Source organism: Danio rerio, chromosome 15, assembly GCF_049306965.1.
Source record: "Danio rerio strain Tuebingen ecotype United States chromosome 15, GRCz12tu, whole genome shotgun sequence".
NCBI classification, from domain to species: domain Eukaryota; kingdom Metazoa; phylum Chordata; class Actinopteri; order Cypriniformes; family Danionidae; genus Danio; species Danio rerio.
In genome coordinates this window covers 33,313,493-33,332,373 of record NC_133190.1, presented here as the reverse complement: position 1 = coordinate 33,332,373, position 18,881 = coordinate 33,313,493, and the positions used below count along the sequence as shown (strand labels likewise).

Genomic DNA, 18,881 nt, shown 5'->3' with positions numbered 1-18,881 from the left:
GTGAGATGATTATATATATATATATATATATATATATATATATATATCAAATTTGACTTGTATATCTTTATATGTCTTGTGCAATTTTTTATTCATATTTTTATTATATTATGTTAATTAAAAATGTATTAAGATGCTTTTTCAGAATTTAGCATATTGTCATTTTATATATATATATATATATATATATATATATATATATATATATATATATATATATATATATATATATATATATATATATATATATATAAAAATTGCAAATAAAAGAAACAAATTACCCAAGTATCAGGGAACATCTTAATACACTTAAAATGTTGTTTAAAAAATAAATTATTGATGTAGACATTTGACACATTAGCTTTCTCTTCTTCCCTCCTTCCTCCAGCCCTGTCAGGAGCACGTTGTAGCCACCTTGTAATGCATTTTTCCACTTCTTTATCAGTGATGTGGTATGGACATTTCTCCTCACTACATCTGTGATTAAAAAATAAACAAACAATTAGTAGTGAAAAAGTACAAATGAAAAAAGAAAGATGCTTGCTCTCATATAAGTACAACCTAAATGGGACTATATATAGATGTTTTGTTCCTTTGATTAATGATTCAAAGAAATACACAGATGGAACTGCCCCTAATTGTACTGAAATGTATATTTAAAACCAACTTACTGACTAGACAGTCGTAAGGGAGAGTGCATGAAAGGCCACATTTTGGTTTGCCCTGCTCCAGTTAATTTGTTCAGCCAAAAAGTGAGCCAAAAGCTTTCCCGGGACACACCAAACTGCTTAGTGGAAAACACCAATGATTCCAAAGTAGGCTACCTACGAAGCAAAAAACACATAAATAAATGAATAAACATAAAACACTTAGAAATAAGCAAGAAACTTACCAGTTTCTTCATTTGTTCGGGCTGCTCGTTTAGTTGATTTTCAAGTTTTTCCAAATCAAATTGGACAAAGGAAGGTCAAATGTGTTTACATCAGGAATTTCATCACGTCTGTTTTGGTTTTGCTGATTTGTGAGAATCGGGCACAGTTGCTGCTTTATGACGTCACATGATTTTAAAACTTTTTTTCAGTCGTGCTAAAAAAGAAAAATAACAAACTAGTATAAATCAACCTGTTGCTTATTCTCATGCAACTTGTGTAAATACAACAGTGGGTTAGACACTGCTGATATTCTCTAGTTGATCTTTACTTTCTAGCTGCATTAAGCCATTACAAATTTAGTGATGTCTTGAATTCTTACAAAGACATGACGAGTTGCAATAAGTTGTCTTGATCTCCGACTGCACTTGAACAAGGACTGTAAATGTTCATAGGTGTACTGAAATGTACAGCATCTGTGCATCTTGATGGTGTTCTTAAGGATCCTGCCATAGTCATTGGTGGTGATGGTACTTGCGGTGCTGCATCAATTTCTGAAATCTTCATATCAGTTTTTTCTCCAGCCTCTTTGTTCCAAATAATTTTTCTTCATCACGTTCACTATAGTTGTGTCTTTAATGCCCCTTGATCAGATACATTTACAAAACAAAACATTATTTTAGTATAGTGCAGGACACTAGATCAATGACAATGGCAGTGTAATAGATCAATGACATAATGTTGACAGTATGTGTTTAAAATAATTGCAAACAAACCTGTTCTTTCTTTAGGTGTATGACGGGCAATCACCGTCCTCATCTGTCTGCAAGCCAAGCTGAGTCGAGCTTCCTCATGTGTGTCTATAATGAAACATCACATTGTTGTTAACCTCCCCCCAAAAAGTTAAAATCCTGAAATACTATCAAAGTTAATTAATGGCTATAATACCTATGGTGTAAATAATCAGCACACAGGATTTATTCAGAGATTCATGCAGAGTGACAGCCTTATGAATCTTAGACATAGATTTGTAAGATGGCCAAGCACATGCATTATTCTGTACCCATGAAGATTAACCTACCATTGTGGAAAATGTTTGATGATGATGATAGCCAATAACAATAAACCATTTCAGCTGTTTGTGAAGCAATTAGTAATGTAAAGTCTGAAAAGCTCAATCTATGTTGAAAATGTATCAGCAGTTTACAGCATGGACTTTAATCACCCAACTATAACATGCCTATTCACATGTTCATAAGAATGTGCTATTGGTCTCTGTGATGTGCTACAAAATGACCTCACTAACCTTTGTTAAACAAGAACAGTAAGACTTAACCAAAAAAATATTCATTTATACCCATTCATTTAAATCAGAAAGTATAACTGTCAATAACCAAAAAATAAAACCCATCAAAATCTGCTTTAAGAAATTTAGTTTTACATGCGCAAACTACAACTTGAACATAAGATATAATTGATTCACATAGGCTAACACATATAAATTAAAGCACATACTAATATATTTCTCTTAATAATAGAATGATAATTTAAAGAGAACAGTAAACGATCACTGATGCACTGCATAAACAAGTTAAACAATAACTTAACAATAACCTAACACTGTGAAAATGTTTTAAGCATTAAATTCGCAAAGTATACAGTATACAAGCAGCAAAAACCTTACCTTTCTGACCGGAATCCACTGTTTTGAAACGCCAAACTTCTTTTTCTTCTTGTGATCTTCATAGCGGTTGGCAACCAGCTTTTGGAACATTACCGCCACCGTCTGGATTGGAGTTTGGACCAAGAGTTGACTCACGCATGTGTTTCTTATGAAACCAAACTTCTGCTTAAAAAAACAGTCTGCATGGAAGCGTGCTATCTCGAAAATAAGCGCATTTTACACTGTTTTCCCTAGATGATATATATAATCCATTTATAAATAATATTGTTTTGTTTGCATCTAAACATTGCGACCATCCACACTAAATGTTTTTATTATTTTGTTGCTGTTGTACCATATATATTTTCTCAAATTATCATTAAACGTGGAGCTAACAAATTACTAGATAAAATAAGAATTTAATCGGTTGTCATCAGTTACACAAGCCGAGTCCTTATACGAGCCGAGACAGACTCGGGCCAGATAGGGTTAACAGGAATCTGGCCAGTGTTTACAGCTGCATCACAAACGCATGTGCGCGAGCGAGCTGCGGGCCACACTCCGCCCGTATAACACTCGTTGATGCCGAGTCGGAGCCGGAGGCGCCGAAGGGCAGCCGAGCTCGGGCCGATTACTTCCTGCTACCCGGGGCATGGATATGATTTACGGCAACACAAATATTCATTCACTCTTATCACATAACAAAGAGAGATTATGTGAATAATCACTAAGCGCCGCATCTGCACACATTTTTGCGCGTATATGATGAACATTTAGGAGGACAAATTTAGATGAAGTGTCTTAAACAAAGAACTACAATCTTTGCACACTTACTATTAAGATTGCTCTTCCACGGCTTGCCTCTTTCCCCACCGAAGTACAATGCTTCCAGTTTCTCCCGCCTGAGACGTTGACGTTACGTAAGCGCAACCATCGTAACGAGGGCGTGGTTTAGCTCAAGACAGAATGATGCTATATCGTCATTTGAGAAACATATTTTTGAGTGCGTGGTTTATTTTTAAATATTGGAATATCAAAGTATGCCTTTCTTTTTTTAAAGGGTAATGAATAAACACGAGATGATAATGTGCGTGCAAGCTTATTTCTGCAAATGTGCACCAAATAAAGTTAAATTGCAAATGAAAAGTTTCAAATAAAGTTACTATAAGTATTGTAGTGTTTTTTGTTGTTTTTAATAACAATGTGAAGAATAACGATATTTATTATTGTATTAATAATAATAATAATAGCATTCTCACTCAGCATTTACTTTTTTAATACAAACCATGAAAGATTCTATACTCATTCATTCATTTTCTTGTTGGCTTAGTCCCTTTATTAATCTGGGGTTGCCACAGCGGAATGAACCGCCAACTTATCCAGCAGGTTTTTACGCAGCGGATGCCCTTCCAGCCCCAACCCATCTCTGGGAAAAGGTTCTATACTGCCATTGATAATTTTTTTAGAATATTTAACATGTTTGAAACCTTTTCAATCAACAAAAGGTTATGCTACTTGTATATTCATTGCATTAAAAAAGTCAGAGATTGACTTAACACAAAAAAACAAGTTGGCAGATGCTTTTTTGAATGAACTAGCAAAGTGTTGCTCACAAAACTCATCTTTTTAACTTAATGAATAAAATCTTTGTTTAAGTTGATTGAATGTGTTAAATGTAGTTGTACAGACTTTTTTACAGATTTTTGCTGAACCAACAAAAAAAATCAAGCAATTTCAACATTTGTCAAGTTGGATTTTTTACAGTGTAAGATGTTTCTCAACTGTTAACTTTCACTTTACCGATTATATTACATTATAAAAGTTGGTGTTTGTACAAAGTTTGACAATCAGCGGTTGAATCTCAGGATGTAACGGCAAGCTTAGTATTTTCACGCTAAGACAAAGAAAAACAAAGAACAAACGAGAAAGACAAACAAACAATGTTCTCTAGTGATATTGTGTATAGCCATGTGATATACATTTGACATAATATACAGTATAGGTTAAACTATTCCATGGTCTGTTGAAATTGTTGATTATAAGCCAATCTTCAGTCTCTATAGAGTGGTGATTCTCCGTTGGAGGGGCTTAGACCAGACGTGAGTCTTAGCAGATTTTTTTAAGATTTGAATGTTTAGAAATGAAAATAATGCACTTTTTCAGTAACATTTCATAACTGACATAAATGTGGTCAAATATTGCACTGCTAAAAGCAATATTACATTAACAATTTCCTGTATAACCTACAGTATCTAACTGGCAGCAGTTCCCCAGTAAATTAATAATACAGCAGAAATACTTTATTTACATTTATAGCACCATTTATCCTGCTCTATACATTCTTTACTGTAAATCAGGGGTGGCCAACCCTGTTTCTGGAGAGCCACCTTCCTGCAGATTTCAGTTGCAACCCATATCAAACACACCTGCCTGTAATTATCACGTGGTGTTCAGGTCCTAGTTAATTGGTTCAGGTGTGTTTGATATGGGTAGCAACTGAAATCTGCTGGAAGGTGGCTCTCCAGAAGCAGGGTTGGCCACCCCTGCTGTAAATTATACAGTAAGTTTCACAGTGCAAGTATAAAATACAGTAAAATACTGCATAACTGTTCTACTGTAAAATACAGTTCTAATTACAGTCAAATAATGTGTAATGAACAAAAATATGAAAAACTATGATTTTAATTGGTATATAGACCATTTTGAGGAATATAAACAAAAACCATTATCCCAACCTATTTCCTATTTCCCAACCTATTTTTAATTTCTATAGCTTTCAAGAATCTATAAACAGCCACATATTGATAAATAATGTTATGAGAGCTGTTTTATCATTAAGTTTCAATTGAGTTGCCTCAATTCAGCTCAACTCAGTTGTTACAGTTATGAAACAGTTTGATAACAAGCAGGAAATATTTATGGGCCAATGACATGACCACATTGAAATGCTCTATAATTTTAAATCTGCTTTGTTTCCTGTGGTTCTTTGCCTCTTCTTCGTGCATTTAAAATCCTAACATATTTATGTATTCGTACATATTGAAATATCAATACTTTTTGCTGCACTAGATTTTAGTGGGAGCTGTCTCATGTTCCAACCTCAGGTTCTGCTCAAGGGGTTGTTATTTGGGTTACTACTTGACTCTTAGGCTGTGTTCAGTATCTCATTCGGGGAACTGTAGAGGAAGATGAGGGTTTGATGTCAGATGTTGGATGCTGTCTGAGCCATATCTGGCCTGTCCGTCACCTTTGCTTTGCGTCAGTCCATGGCTTCCGCTGGCCAGCTGGGCCCTAATTACCCACAGCCAGCCAAACAGACACTTTATGTGCAATTCACTCCTTTATTGGGGAACAAGATTGTTTTCTTTCAAACCAATTTCATCTCATGTGTTTTTGTGTGTATGGCTCACGATTATGGCTGCAGCCTCTCGCTTTGGGCACATTTGAAAGAGAATGGTGGTATTGATGTTTTTATACACATTTTCACACACTGGTACACACATATATGATGATGATGACTGATTGCGTGCAATCTGAATTTACAAAATCAGATTTTTTTCAAATCGGTACTTGTAATTAGATATTAAATCTTAAAAACACTCATCAGATTGCAGATACCTCTTAAATGAATTGCTTGATTGTAAATTATTCACACCATGGCAAGAAATTATTATTTAATTAAATGCCTTGTATTTTACAAATTTCCAAGAAAATGTTTAAAAAAAATGTAATTTTAATGCGATTATTACAAATGAAAAAAATAAAAATGAATGAAAATAAGACAAAGTATGATATATTATTTAAAAAAGAACCAACATACACATCTTACACATACCTTAGGGAAGATATTACAGAAAATTTTGGCGGTATTAAAACCTTGACATTTCCAAACTGCAGTATACCTTGAAAATGGTTATCGTCCCATGCCTGCACAACACTGGACATAGGAGCTATTTTAATAAAAACCTATGCGTAACTAAGATATACTTTAAGATATTTACACATAAAACAGGCTATACAAGTACTTTTACATGGTGTATGTTTAATTATTAAAAAATATATATGTTTGATTAATGGTGTAGTTTTCTTTGTAATAAATATAATGTTAAACTCGTCATTAAAAAATAATTATGATAATAATAAAAAAAAAAAATATTTGAAAAAACCCTAGAGTTTTCTTGTTTGGACACATTAAAATATATGGTTAAGAAATAACAACAGTACATTTTTTTCAATTCCAGTCGTCCAACCAGGCCATTAAAAAATATCCTTAGCGTTTAGCCCCTATATAATTCTAAAACTTTATTCGTAATGGTCTTAAAAGGGTCTTACATTTGACTTGATGAAACCTGCAGAAACCCTGATATATTTAAGCACATTAAAAATTATTATAAATAAAGCTCAAGGGAGTTTTCGAGCACTTTTTGGATTACTGTCACTTTAACTTAAAAATAACCAGGGATCTGGATAGTAAAGGTCATAAATGTGATTTTCCCGCACCAAAGTGCTGGAAAACATTGAAGCTGATCTTGAATTCAGATATTGCCTGTGGTTGTTTGGTCTGCATTCGCACATCTATGACAAGACAACCGAACGCATACACACAAACGCGAACGCAAACACAATCGTATTCAACATGCCATTCATCGGGAAGTGGCTTCTGTGAATTGAAAGTTCACTTCAGGCCCGCAGGATGGATGCTGATGCTGTTTGTTAGCTCTTCTCTTTCTCCTGAGCAGATTAAACTGATGTGAAGCTCTGTCTTGCCTTGTGGAGATTATTTCACTACGAGTTCAGACATTTCAGAAGTAGAAAGGATCGCTGAAGGCCTGCCTCCAAACGATGAGGCGTGCTGATAAATTCCTCGGCGCGCGCTATACTTAATATTTCAGAGAAGGACATAAAAGTCTGATATCGTTTTATACTCTTAAATGGCAGCTTGGGAGAAAATGTCTGAGGGAGGAGGAAAAAAAACAGATCTATTGTGAAAACTGAAAGGAGAGGAAAGGAAAATGTACAGTTGCTTTAAAAATGTATACAGCTTCCAGCGTAATGGTGTAAGTAATTTGTTAAGTGCTTATAACTCCCTTGCTAAAGTTTCGAAGATTTCGCCCCAAGCAAGCACTTAATTAGCATATTAATTTTTCAGAATCGCTTTGAGGGGCAAGCGCTCAATTTTTTTTCTCCTCTCTCTCTCTCTCATTTCTTTTCTCACCCCTCCATCCTTAATGCGAAAATATTTTTTCCCATTCTGCAGACTGTTTATCAAGGCTGAAAGCTCATTGATATTCAGTGTGAGTTGGTTTGAATGGAGACCGGGAGGTGTATCAGCCTCACCATCTCCTGGGTCCTATAAGGAGCTATGAGCAGCCGCGATCTATCTTCATAACTGTACAATAATCTATCGACTCCGGGTTTGAGTGTAAAGCACATCAGATCATTAAGATAAAGCCGTGGAGGGGGTATTGCTACAGTTTGTCATTGAGAAATATCGGTGTTAGTGCATTTTGGAATTACAAAGACACGCCGCAAAGGTTACAACCAAAAACTGTTTGTTTTGGCGTGGTTGGGTAAAAGATGGTGTTCATGATTTGGATACCAGCCGGCTCACTGATAGAAGGCTTGTTTAAAATCTACTGTATTTCGTAGGATCCAAATGTATTTATATTTTCTAAATTACTATTGTTTTTGCTTATCATTATTAATATATCCTGGCTGGACTAGATGGCATTTCTGTATGGAGTTTTTTTCCTCTAATTAGGTTTGTTGGTTTTCCCCACAGTCCAAAGACATGTGGTATAGATGAATTGGGTAAAACAAAAATTGGCCATAGTGTATCTGTTTGAATGTGAGAATGTATGAGTGTTTCCCAGTACTGGGTTGTGACTGGAAGGGCATCCGCTGCGTAAAACATATGCTGGAATATTTGGGGGTTCATTCTGCTGTTGTGACAATTCATAAATTAGGGACTAAGCTGAAGAAAAAATAATTTTATTAATAATAATATATTATTATTATTATTATTATTATATTATTGTTAGTATTATCATTTTAATCTTTGGGAATCCATTGAGGGCGGCACAGTGGCGCAGTAAGTAGTGCTGTCGCCTCACAGCAAGAATGTCACTGGTTCGAGCCTCTGCTGGGTCAGTTGGCGTTTCTTTGTGAAGTTTGCATGTTCTCCCTGCATTCGTATGGGTTCCCTCCGGGTGCTCTGGTTTCCCCCACAGTCCAAAGACATGCACTATAGGTCAATTGGGTAGGCTAAATTGTCCGTAGTATATGAGTGTGTGGATGTTTCCCAGGGATGGGTCGTGGCTGGAAGGGCGTCAGCTGTATAAAAACATACTAAATAAGTTGAATGCTGAATTGTACATTGGTACTTACATTCAGCCAAAATTAACCAGACTCTCTGACAATCAGTGTAAATTTGGATAAATATTTAATTAGCTGGATTGACTGGATTCCATGTTCCTGTCCATGTTTTCCACATTTTTAAATTAATGAGCCCTGACATTGTTTTACCCTAGTGTGTTATGCTCAATATAATGTTAGCAAATTATTTCCCTTTTAAAGAGAACAATTGTAGTCAAAGGCCAGGTTGAACCAGTTTGAAAGGCACTTTTGATCAACTATATTACAAAATTGTTTGGTATTTTTAATTTAGTATTTTTTGTCTTCGAAGTAGAATTGTTTGTACAAAGTCTATACAAAGTACAAATGTCTGTACTTTCAGACATAGTATAAAGCTGATTGGTCCAGTTCTTGTCATGTGACTCGCGGTGCGCTCGTGCCATTCTTTCAAATAGGTACGCTTGGAAAGCGTGAGCGCATCACTCCCAATATGTGCACGCGAGCCACGCACCTCGATTAGAAATAACAAACTTGCATGCGCAAAAGATGCAATATGTGAATGGTCCCTAGTTAGCCTCAGCCATAGTTATTAGTCTCGATGTACAGGCTCGGAACTTCAAACTAGCGCACAGTTGGCGTAACTTTTGTTTAGTTGCAGCTAGTTGGAGTTAATATTGTAATCGGTTAATCAATGCATCTCTAGTGGTGAGTGGGATCGCCAAACCACCCGTAGAAACTCTCTCTCTCGCTCTCTCTCTCTCTCTCTCTCTCTCTCTCTCTCTCTCTCCACCTAATTCTAGCACTTAATTTTCTGAGCAAAAATGACTGCTTTGTATAATTAGCACTTCTTGTGTGTATTGCCTCTTCTTGTAGAATGACTGAATGCCTCCTCAATTGTCAGTCACTAAATGTAGATGTATTTTTATTTTTTGTCCAAAGAGTAATATATTTCTGTCTATATGGAATCATGGAATAGTCACTGACCCTGAATGGCCTTTGATATTTTTTTTCTTGAATAAAGGTCTCTTTTCCCATGCTTTTACAGGTCCCGATCTCCATTAGAGGGGCAGTGTAGATATTGATTAATATTAATTGTGTGTCATGCGACCTCTATGTGTATCTGACCTGGTCACCAGCACTCCCGCAGTTCTCATGAGCCAGCTTTGGCAAGGCTGCAGTCAGATGACCAGGGTATTTTGTAGCATTGTGACATCAGTGGCTGAGGATTTAGAGTGCTCCTACTGGTCACTCTTAAAGCTACAGAATCTCATTTGGCACACTCAAGTGCCCCTGAATTGCTGCAATGATTCATAAAATACCCTGTGAATGACCAGTCTGGTTTCTGAAATCAATAGTGAACTTAATGAATGCTTAAAGCAATCATAAGAGGCTGTAGTTTCCCCTTTCCCCCCCACAATGTTATGAAATTCAAATATAAAGAGCTCTTTGGTATGTCAGCTCAGCAGTTTAAAATAGTAGGATTTCACTGAGGTGCTCGCACATATCTCTTGATTTTTCATGGCACTTCTGTAGATAGACTAAGACTTTCAGAGTCAGCACAACCTTTGCAACCTGGAAGTGTGGATTAATTGGAACTGCCTTGTGTAAATACATTTTATAGTGTTTGGATTTTACTTCAGGTTTTTTCTTTATAGATGAATTAAAATGATCTCTTAAAAATAGAAAAGGTTTGATCACCTCAAGAACAAATGGCATGTTAATGCTCAAAAATTATAAGCATTTATGGTAATACTGTAATTGAAGGGGTGTTCATAAGACTGTCATTAAATCTCTATAATCATGTCATGACGCATCATGAATGAGATTTGGTGCATGCTGTAATTAAGTGTCATTCACTCAGTTATAACATTGTAAATGCAAAGATGACATTGTTTATGACAACCTGACATAAATACATCACAACCTGTTACTGTCTTTGTCATCACAACTTACTAAGACAACAAATGATCCATTATTTTATAAATTACAAAGACAAAAAAACTCGTCATAAACATGATTGTCATGAAGCCATCATAAATGTCATGAGTTTTATAACAGCATCATTATTATTTTTTGACGCGAACTACAGTGAGACAAGCTGAATTTATATTTGAATCAAAATGTCATTAAAAATATATGAAGCTGTTAAAAATAATTCAAACTTAAATGTAAAAAGGATTGTGTCTGGTGACTTTGGTACTTGTACTGTATGTCTTTTTGTTTTTTGTTTTATTTATATATATATATATATATATATATATATATATATATATATATATATATATATATATATATATATATATATAATGAGTAATAAAAAATAATAAAGAGCAATATCACTTTAATTGACTAATACAGTTTATTCTGCTGAAAACGTGATCAGAAAAATATGAATTTTCACACTTATAATGCGTTATATGACATTGATGTTAATGACAGATTTATGACAAGTTGTGCATGCGACATGTCTGAAGAGCGAGGAGGGATTCGGTGGTGAGGGGTGAGAAGGGTGCACGAATTATTTGAGGACCGGTAAGGAGACGTGCGATTTCCGGGAGATTATCTTTCGTTTGCGGGCATCTGGTAGTCTCTTTGCATTTGCGGAAGACGCTCGGAACTTCCAGGAGACTTGGGATGTCTGAATATCATGTTTAACAACTATAGTGAAATGCGATCCAGCGGTACATCCTTCTTAAACTGTCCGATGTGCACTGCTCACTAGAGCTCAGATATGCTTCAGAAATGCTAGGTAAAACACGGTGTGGATGTGGATCATTTTCGTTCTAAAATGCCATTTAAACACTGAGACATATTAGTGTAAACTGCGTCAAAGTGTGTATTTTTCACGAGCAGGTTTGCGACATGGGCGGGCCGGAGGATCGGCGATGACGGCTCAGCATCGTGTTGTTTATTGGCCATCGCCGATTGACGATGGCATCGTCTATCGTCCCAACCCTACCTGTCATGCTTATAAAGGGTTCTTAACAGTTTTGTAAGCACCTCAAGTAAAGTGTTACCGACTTTATTTAAAACACAATATATATATATATATATATATATATATATATATATATATAAATGTGTGTGTGTGTGTGTATATGTGTATGTGTATATATTCTTAGAAATCTTAGAGATTTTTGTCCTTGCATTTAAAAGATGTATTCAAAGGGATCAAATAAATAAACTCATATGTGAATCAAGTAATCATTTCAAGTCTTTTGAAGGAACACAACATTAGTTTATGTAATTTGGCCCTCTTTTCACACACAGACTGTGTATCTACACAGTCTAAAGATGCTGGATTGTTTTATTAATGGTCCTAAATGTCCCGAAACCAAATGACGAGTAACTAACCTGCTAATTCCATTCAGCCCTTGTACTTGAACTGCCTTGGGGTTCACTAAGTGGCTTGGGAGGGATCTTCCATTTGAGAGAGCCAGAGACTCATTTACGTGCCCTCGGGGGTCAGCAAAAGGTGGTTTGGGCCTGTCTTTGGCAGCCAACCTGCTGTCAGTACGTGAAGAACGGCGGCTGTAAGCTTGAAGGAGCCCCGCTTTGGGCTGTCACCTGCCATTTGCAGTAAGCATCTTTACCCCACTCATCTACTCAGTGTAATGGCATTGTGGTTATCAATTAGGGCTCTATAAATATACACTGGAGATCCGATTTGACCAGTTTTACCCTGGAGACAAACTTCTCTTCAGCTCTTTTTTTACTTATAATAAAGTGATTTCATTATTTTAATAGATCTTTTTTTACTTTTATCTCTTGGGCTAGACTTTACTGCTAATGGTATGCTTTTGTCTAAGCTGTTTAAATGGTGTTTAATTTTTTCGTCACTCTATTATAGTAGAAATAACACTTAATGTTGAATGTTATGTACAATTTTTATTGTGCAATTGTGCTGTAATTTAGTGATTGTGTTGCTTATAGTAGATATTATTATTTTATATTTTTTTACTTCTTTTTCTTTATGTTTTTGTTTTATTAATTTATTTTACCATCTAGAACAATTGTAAGCCTGATCTTTTAAGGTTATTTTTAAAAAATTTGAACACAATTAAATAATGCACAAGACATTTAAAGTCTTAGGCTTTATAAAATAAATATGGAACAATTCAATTGAATTCATCTTTATTTTTATAGCGCTTTTACAATGTAGATTGTGTTAAAGCAGCTTAACATGGAAAGTCTAGTAAATTGAAATTGAAAAAGTGTCATCCAGTTTTCAGAGTTGAAAGTCACTTTAGTTCCGTTCAGTTTGGTTTAATTTTCACTACTGAAAGTCCAAACACCGAAGAGCAAATCCATCGATGCGAAGTCCACAAGTAACACAATGATGTTAGTTAATGTATTTATTAGCATAAATAAACAATAAACATTACATTATTTACAGTATTTGTTCATGTTAGTTAACGTTAGTTATTGAAAATACAGTTGTTAGTTTCTTGGTAAAGCACAGAAGATTTACTAATTTTAATTGGAATTAACAGGAATTTGTGTCTTAATAATGCATTAGTAAATGATGAACTATGGTTAATAAATGCTCACAGGTTTCGTTAATAATGAGTTAATGTTAGTAAATACATTAACTTATGAAACCTTATTGTAAAGTGTGACCAATAAATGAATACAAAATAATATAAAATTCAGGTAATGTTAGTTGATACATTTTAAAAAGACAAATAAACAATGAACAATACATCTGTTACAGTATTTGTTCATTAATGTTAGTTACTAAAAATACAGTTGTTCATTGTTAGTCTGTTGACTAACTATTGTTAACAAGCCGGAATTTGGATCCTCATAATGCATTAGTAAATGTTGAACTATGATTAATAAATGCTGTACAAGTATTGTTCATCATTAGTTTATGTTGATAAATAAATACTAATGAAGCCTTATTGTAAAGTGTGACCAATAATTTAATGCAAAATAAAATAAGATTCCAAGTCTTACGGTGGTATCAAAGTAGTGTACATTATTATGGTGCCACATTCATATTCAATACAGCAGTTGTACCATTAATTAGAAAATAAGACTTTCATTTGAAGTGCCCTGTATGCATTTTCAAGTGAATTTACAGTTGAAGTCAGAATTATTATAATTTTTTAAAAATATTTCCCAAATTATGTTTAACAGGGCAAGGAAATTTTCACAGTATGTCTGATAATATTTTTTCTCTGGAGAAAGTCCATTTCGACTAGAATAAAAGCAGTTTTTAATTTTTTAAAAAACATTTTAAGGTCAAAATTATTAGCCCCTTTAAGCTATATTTTATCGATAGTCTACAGAACAAACCATCGTTATACAATAACTTGCCTAATTACCCTAACCTGCCTAGTTAACCTAATTAACATAGTTAAGCCTTTAAATGTCACTTTAAGCTGTATAAAAGCATTTTAAAAAATATCTAGTAAAATATAATTTACTGTCATCATGGCAAAGATGAAATAAATCAGTTATTAGAAAAGAGTTATTAAAACTATTATGTTTATAAATGTGTTGAAATAATCTTCTCTCCATTAAACAGAAATATGGGGAAAAAATAAACAGGGAGTCTAATAATTCTGGCTTTAACTGTATAGAAACGTTCACTAGATAAATCTCTTATTTATGCCCTTGATGCACTCAGAAAGAAACTAAGAGTGTTTGATACTGAATCAAATAAATCTTGTCTCATGGGTGTTGGGGGAGAGAAGGAGGGGGGGCTGTGCATCCACAGTTTTTTTGCCAACGTTACTAATCAGTTATTCTCAGCTCTTGGTCAAGCCGCTGCCTCGCCTGTCAATCAGGGTTAGCTGCAGGCGCGGAGGCAGGAGCTGTTTGGCCCAGTACATTTGAATGTCGACATTAAAATTCCACACTGCAAAATTGTGTACAAATTGGAGCTTGGCGGCCTAAATTTAGATGCAGCAGAATAGAATGTGGCAAGTGCACTGGATTCTGTCAGTCAAGGAAAGTGTCAACGCCTCACGTTAAACGCAATCCGCCTAGTTGTCGCCGTTTCCGAATGGTTTTCGAGTCCTGCGAGCCGATTTGCCTACAGTTGTGTGTGTGTGATTCGGTGGAAGGACAAGGAGACGGCAATCAGCGATGAATATGTGATTTGAGATGATGAAGAGGCCTCGAAGGGAGGATGAGGAGGGGAGTCTCATTATCTCACTCTAATCAGGGGACATCCAGCCAGGCAAAGAGGACTGATTAAAAAAAAGAAGAAGAAGGAAAAAAACTCCTCGTCACAACACAAGAGCATCGTTTGGCTGAGGCTTATGGGCTTATTGTGAGTGAGGACCAATGTTAGTCAACCGCAATCAACGGCAAGAGGCCACTACACAGTTCATCAGAGACCCAGAGTAAACAAATAAAAACCCAGTGTGGGCCTCTGCAGACCGCTCGCTTCGAGTGAGGTGAATCATGGGAAATTTGCAGCAGGAAGCGCGACAGGTGTCACGAGTAGAACTTGATCCTCTATCGTCTTCCTCGGTCTCTGTTCTTTGTTAAACTCCACATAACCCCCATCAAGTCATCTGTCAAACGCCCCCTCCCCCTCCTCTCTGTTGGAATATAACTTGATTTGGTATGTCTGTATCCCCTACGATTGTCCTGCGCTCTGATAAGAATCCATGTTTTCAGGGAGGGTTTGGCTGAGCCGCATCTAATGAAAGATCTTAATTAGATCCATTTGTGCCCAAAGGAGAGTAGATGCAATATTAAATTGTCACTCCTATCACATTCCTCCAATTTAGGCTGCAGGATACGTCTCGATCCATTTTATTTTGCCGCAGATAAATGGTGAACTTTGCTGTCACTACTAGCTCCTGCATTCTCCCTCTCATCTTCAGCAGAGAGCGAGAGGCTCTTCATTTGGAAGGAAAGCATCTTCCTCTTTGCCGGGTATTATAAAACATTAGAAAAATTCTAATTTTCCTCCCAATTTCCTTCTTTGTGCAGCACATGCATTTGTCCGTCTGTCTTATTTCGAGTCCAAATTGAAGCCTTCCTGATAGTCCTTCTCTTATAGGTATCAGCAAAATTCAGACAAGCCTTGTCCTTGAATATGACTTTTTTATTTCCCTCAGTAAATTTAACTTTAACATTTCTTTTTCAGTGAACTTTGGCATGAAATGTTGTAACAAATTGCTAATTTTTCTGGCTCTTATTAGGTAAATTTTATATCAAATTATATAATGATAACATCAAATAATGCACACATTTGTCTAGAGAAAATTCCTCAAATTAATAGCTCATTATAACAATAACGCATAGACAATTTATTATTCACAAACAAAGTCTTTGAAGAAATGTATAAATCAGTTTAGCTGCTATTGTTATCTTTTTTTCCAATTTTATTATAGTTAATGAAAACTAACAAAAAAGTGAAAATTGAAATTTACAAACATTTTCGTTAACTGAATTAAAAATAAAAACAAAAAAGATTATTTTTTTATTATTATTTTTTTTTTTAGAAAACTAGAACTGACTGAAACCGCATTGTGTATATACAAAACCAACTGAAACTAACTAAAATTATAGCAAAAACATTTTTGTCATTTTCGTTTACGTCATTAATCTATTTACTTCGCGCTGCATGTGTTTGACCTTTACATCAACCCAGAGTTTGTAATCCTGATGCCATTAGCTGGAACAAGCCGGTCCTCCTATAGTCATCCTCGATGTTGCTCCCACGACAAAGAACACAAGTGGACATGACAGAGGCACAGTGACAGCATTAAATATGACCCGAGCAGACTTAAAAGTATTAATTAAACACATTTGTGTCCAATAATGGGTTATATTTCTGTATTAGAGATCGCGATCATGAATGAATAGTTCTTTTTAACAGGATTTTCTGTCTGTGAAACAGTTGAACTAGTTCACAGAATCAAACTGAATCGTCTGAAACTATTTGCGTCTCCTGTAAGCACTTATCCACAAACTGCTTACTATTTAACATTTACGATACCCCCTGAGAAATAAAAAAAATTCAGAGTTATTCAGTTATTAGTACAGTACACTATTTGAGAACCGATAATACTGCACATGCATTATTCAGCAGGTGAACCAAACACAAACAGTACATGGCGGCCTGCTGTGACTGAACCAAACTATTTTTCAGATCATGCTTTAACTGACTGAGGTTATGATGGCTGACTACATATTTTTGTTATGTTGAGTCCAAACATGGGATGGGAGGACTGTCGCAAAATATCCAATATCACTACTGTTTATCTAACCTCAGAAGAAGCCTTGCACACATTTTTCTTTGGGGCTGCTGTCTTGTGGGCTGTTGTATTTAAATTTGAGGATGAGTAGATAGTAGTGTTAATGTGTCCCTCTTAACACATCAAAAATTGTATCTTTGACTAAAACTAAGTAATTAAAAAAAAATAAAAACTAGTGAATCTACCCTTTGATAACTAACTAAAATGAACTGAATTTGAAAACAAAAAGTTAAAACTAAATTAAAAACTAAAACTAATGAAAAATCCAAAACCATTATAACCTTGTTTTTTGCTTCATTACTAATTTATTTGTATTTACTTTAAGTAAAATTGGTCTATATTTTCTGGAGTCCACAGCTATTTATTTTCTTATATAGAAATTTTTAGTCCTCTAAAGTTTGTCTCTTTTATCTGACTGGTTAATTGCCTTTTTAAATGGCATTGTACAGTTTTGGTTAAATTAGTCCTCATTATAAAATTATTTGAACGACACTTAATTGTATTAAATTACTAGGCCTGTTATCACATAGACAATACTAACACTTTAATCCATGTCCTCTAGATTGTGAGTTTTTCCTGCTAGTTCCAATGTGCTGTGAGTGCTATAATGCATTAGACTGCACACGTCTAGTGAAACCTCATGTAGTCATAACCTCTGAACGCCTGCACTTGTCTCGGCACTGGTAGAAACCTGCAGCACGACTTGCATCTAGAAACATTCTGGCAGCTGACATTCCCCTTTGCTAGAGGAAGGCAAGAAATGTTCTCTAGGCATGCCGAGTCGCATCAAGCAATGCTGGCGGAAGATGACAAGGCCTGAAACAGCAACATCAGCAGCCGACTAAGAGCAACAAACTCAGCTGCTCTGCATAAATTTCCACGCGCAGTATATCTAAACACGCTGCTTATACTCTATCACACCTAGCGCCGCTGTATTCTTATATCTCAGCTCTCCTGCAAGACGTGCTCTTTCATATTCATAGATTTTCACGGCTGAATTTTTAAGGTCTTGCGATAGCAAAAGTTTCCCCGATATGTCATCATTTCGCCAGACGCTCTGCTAAACCTTTGCAAGGTCCACGTCTTTCCATCTTTTCCTTCAAATACATACACTCACACCTCATTGTTTTTTTTGCCGCCGTTCCAATTTGCCTAAAACATCTTTTCCCATATCAGCTGTGTTAAAGGCTCCCCCATAATGCCTGACAAAGTGGGTTTTCAAATTTGCACGGATAATGAGAGGCTTTGAATGGAGGTGTGAGATTTGAAGCTGTGAATCCCTCAGCAGTGAGCAGAAAGTTGGGGGCCTGTTCCTCTTGCTAGAACATGTAATTCGGGACAGACTGCAGCTGTTTGTACCTGACACCTCTTAGACCCTGTTTTGACCTGATATTAAGAGTCATATTGGTTTACTGGAACTTAAGTAGATGCAGGAGACACATTCCATTTTGGACTAGGGGCTACTGATTTCTTTGAGGAGAAGGTCTATGGACAGCCTGAAGCAACTGTGACCTTTTTTTAATAGCAAAGTATTAGCAACACATCTCATAATGTGGTGGTCTATTATGGCTGATTGATCTCATTCAACCAAATGAGTGTCTACTCTATGAAACCAAACCAAACTAATGCATTTGTTGACTACATCCTGAATTGGGCAATAGCCACTTTCGAAGTTGTTCACAATACTTATCCATCCACAGAATTTGTAAAGTTGTCAGATGTGTAAATATTTAGCTGTAGTTCGCGCTTCCGCCTTTGGATGTCTCTGGG

At 35.6% G+C, this 18,881-nt stretch overlaps 2 protein-coding genes across 54 annotated transcripts in view; one reads left to right on the top strand and one right to left on the bottom strand.

The window, feature by feature from the left end:
* Positions 1-3,422, bottom strand: part of or40a1 (odorant receptor, family 40, subfamily A, member 1) — a 617,996-nt gene extending 614,574 nt beyond the window's left edge. For 2 of the 3 annotated variants that reach the window (XM_073923365.1, XM_073923366.1), the window contains exon 1: positions 3,367-3,422. The gene's annotated coding sequence lies outside the window, so the exon portion shown is untranslated. Of the gene's footprint in view, positions 1-323; positions 478-671; positions 825-892; positions 1,087-1,251; positions 1,514-1,645; positions 1,730-2,553; positions 2,656-3,366 lie in introns of those variants that run through there. The other variant, XR_012390600.1, reaches the window with a different exon arrangement.
* The window catches only part of msi2b (musashi RNA-binding protein 2b), a 413,474-nt gene that overhangs the window by 100,903 nt on the left and 293,690 nt on the right, over positions 1-18,881 (top strand).